A 3,782-nucleotide genomic window follows, 5' to 3' on the forward strand; every position below is an offset into this window, starting at 1 on the left:
AACGAGGGTGTGAGCAGGCAGCAGATTTGGCCTTGATCTTGGGGGTGGGGTGGGGAGTGAGAATGCTGAGTCTTGGGTGGGAGCAGGAGGAGGAATCACATCCGAGGTCCTGAGAGCCCTGAGGTGGGAAGTGATGCAGGGCCCCCCTCCCACTCCTCAGTGCTGAAGAAAAGGCACTTGACTCAGTCTCCTCTGGCCCTGCACCTCATCCCTGGAAGAGTTAGGGGTCCTCAGCCCCTGGCCCCTTTCGAGGGCCCCGTAGTTAGTTGTTCCTGGTTGAGCTTCTGGAAGAAGCTTTTGCCGAACTCATAGGTGCTGATCATGATGGCACAGGAGGGGACAGCCTTTATGATCCTCGGGAGGAAGCCTGCAAAGAGCCCCCTAGTACCCGATTCGGACAGGATCCTCCTCAGCAGCAGCCAGGTGGAGTCGACACGTGGGAGTCTCACTCTCATAGCCTCCATTGCTCCCAGCGCAACCTGGCGCTGAGTCTTCACCACGTCAAAAGGCAGAGTCAGGATGGCCGCCACCTTCCCTGAGATGCCACCAGCCACAAAGCTGATGCCCACAGAGGTCTGGTCCTTTGGTCTGGATCCACTGAGCCAGTTCTTCATCAGCTCGTAGTTGAACCAATAGAGGGCTGAGAAGGGAACATCCCAAAGGGCAGTAGGCCCCTAGCCCAGCCACAGGGAACGCCAGCCTCCTTGAGCCACCGCGGTCTGCACAGAGATGCCCAGCTCCTGGTAGGACACATGCTGAGCCTGCAGCTTTGTCCGTACCTGTTCCAGGGGGCTGACGACAGTCACAGTGCCCAAGCGGGCCAGCCACCATTGGTGCATAGAGGTCAGAAGTCAAGGCTCGGCCACACAGGAGAGTCTTGAGTTGGTCATAGGAGGTGAAGTAGATGGTAGTGGCTGGTACAGTCATCACCAGGGTGGCCTGGAGGCCGCTCCACAGGGTCCTGGTGCCCTCATGCCACACAATCTTCACAAAGGCATCCATGGTGCCAGTGAAGCAGGTAGGATCCTGAAACCAGGTGGCACAACGGGCACTGTTTGGGCACAGGTAAAGGGGCTCCAGGACCCCATTGCAGTACAGGAGGCACTTCCATTTGGTGTAGGAGACATGCCAAAGTCTAGAAGGAGCCGTCATTTCGCAGGCCACTGAGGGGCGGCCCTGGGACTGCAAGCGCACCTTCACCACGTCCAGGGGTGTCATGAAGAGGGAGGTGACCACAGCTCCAGCCCCGGAAGCCACCATTTGCTGGAGAGGACTAATGCCCCCAGGGTTCTGGGCAGCCATCTTGTGGTTCTGATCCTGGGTCTAGGCCGGTGTTCGTGCGGCGCAGCGCCCGGGACCGGGCGGGTGCATAGCGGCTCCACAGCCGGTGCAGGGTCCGCGCGCTTGCCCCGCACGGAGGCCTCCTCTCCTTATCTTTTTATGTGCCATGTCCTAACCAGAATATAAAAAAAAGTATAAACCACATTTTACACCTGTTATAAAGCCTTTACAAACATAGTTGAATAAGCAATTCACAACTCTTGAAACTCCTAACATAACTTTCTAAATAGATTGTAACTCCAGGGCTGGGTATACAATTTGCCACCTTTTCCAACCCTTCCTATCTTTTTCTTCCCTTATCCCAAATGCTATTTGCTTAAATAGTTTAAAGATCAATAAATTTTATGGCAAACCATTTAAAATTAAAGTAGAATAAGATAATCCTTAAAAAATCAGAGAGGTAGTCCGAGTCTTAACCTGAACAGATCAGAGTATTTGGACAATAGCTCTGGCTCTAAGATTCCAGGTCAAAATGTGTTATCTCCATTTTCCTAAGGAAAGTAGAATGTAGATTTCTATCTAAAGATAAAATTACTCTCGGAACTATAGCATTGAAGTAGGAATTGATTATTTAGAGTCCAATACTTCTAACCATAGCAGATATTGAAATTTCCTCTTAAATACACTATGAAATTGGTACAAATTGCCACTTTTTAATGATGGAGTGTTCAGCATTCATTTGCCTTGACAAAACAGAGGACATAACATTATGGAGTGCTGGTATAGCATGGTAGGATTGTTGTTGTTGTTAAGTGCCGTTGAGTCGGTTCCGACCCATAGCAACCCTGTACAGTGTTTCCGAGGGTGTAAATCTTTACGGGAGTAGAAAGCCTCATCTTTCTCCCGCTGAGCGGCTGGTAGTTTCGAACCCGCTGACCTTAAGGTTCGCAGCCCGATTCGTAACCACTACGCTACCAGAGGATAAGCACTACTAACTGTAAAGTCAACAATCAAACCCACCAGCTGCTCCTCAGAAACCCTATTCAGGGTAGTTACGAGTCATAACCTACCCACTGGCCTTAACAGTGACAACAATCATATTTTGAGTCATGGTTCATCATGACCATACTACTTCCCTTGTGAACTGCTTACCTATTCATTTACTAAACAGGTTTTAAATATTACAAAGGAGTTAGACTTCATTGTCTATTGATAGAAAAATGTGCAGCAACCCATTTCTGATAAAGACTATAATTGCATTTAAGAAATGTTGGTAATTAATAGCCTAAATGCATAGACTAAGTTAGGCTCATGGAAAATCAAGAGCCATCTCAACTTTCTTTAGCTCCAGGGCGCATACATCCATAATTTGGATATTATGTCTGCAATAAGGGTGTGTTTTCTTCTTTTTCAATGAAAACGGTAATTAGGATGAGAACAGAAATAATACTTGGGTTTGTAGAGCCCATGGCTAAGATTTACTAAAGTAGTTTCTGGCTCTGTGGTAAGTGTATTGGACTACTTTCAGCTTGTAGAAAAGAAGTCACTGAGTTTTTTATGCTTTTCCCCCCTTTGGGCTTCCTTTTCCTCTAATAAAAGTACTTTAATCCTACCGACATTCCAGCCTGAATCCCAGGACTTGAATAAACTATATCCAACTAAGGAAAAAAAAAAAGTTCAAATAAAACAAAGAGTTTTTCACTCTTCTTTCTCACCTGACTGCATCTGCCACAGACATGTATTGGTCCCTGACAGAAAGCTCTAATATTGATCTGGAACCTTATTGATCTCCCACTTACTATAAAGACAGTGTCTACCAATAATTTAGGCAGTTCCAGAGGCACTTGTTTAGTCTTCTTTTGTTCTTTATAAAATAAACACTATGTATTCACTAGAGTTGTATGTTAAGGGTTCAAGGCTGCTCTCACCAAAAGTAAACTTTAGAATCTGGTAGAATGTTTTTTAAAGCAAGCTTCTTTTTATTATTATATTATATTTATTATATTAATTTAGGATTGGATTTCCTTCAAGGGTTTAAACAAAATGATCTTAAAGTATTTCATGAATACTGTTTCTTCTCTTTTTAATTTGGACCATAATTATCCAATATCATCCCAAAGTGCCAACATGTCCCATTCTAGAGGGCCTTCTGTTGTTGTTTTTAGGTGCCATGGAGTCAGTGCTGACTCATAGCGACTCTATGCACAGCAGAAAAAAAAAACACTGCCCGATCCTGGGCCAACCTCACTACTGCTGCCATGCTTGAGTCCATTGATGCTGCCACTTGGCCAATCCATCTCTTTAGGAGTCTTCCTCTTTTTCTCTGACCCTCCACCCCACCAAACCTCCAAGGAACACTCTGGTTGCACTTCTCTCCTTTTGTATCACACTTGTAGTAATAATTGGAGGATCATGCGTGTTTAATTATGTGTGATTCTTCACTGAAAAATCATGACAACAGCTGCCATGGGATCAATTTCTCCTCATAGCCTCTCTTTTAC

At 45.8% G+C, this 3,782-nt stretch overlaps 1 pseudogene; it reads right to left on the reverse strand.

The window, feature by feature from the left end:
• Nucleotides 1-230: 230 nt before the first annotated feature.
• Nucleotides 231-1,302, reverse strand: LOC102827111 (annotated as a pseudogene).
• Between the last annotated feature and the right edge of the window lie 2,480 nt (nucleotides 1,303-3,782).

This window comes from Chrysochloris asiatica, unplaced genomic scaffold, assembly GCF_000296735.1.
Source record: "Chrysochloris asiatica unplaced genomic scaffold, ChrAsi1.0 scaffold00039, whole genome shotgun sequence".
In the NCBI taxonomy this organism is placed as follows: Eukaryota; Metazoa; Chordata; class Mammalia; order Afrosoricida; family Chrysochloridae; genus Chrysochloris; species Chrysochloris asiatica.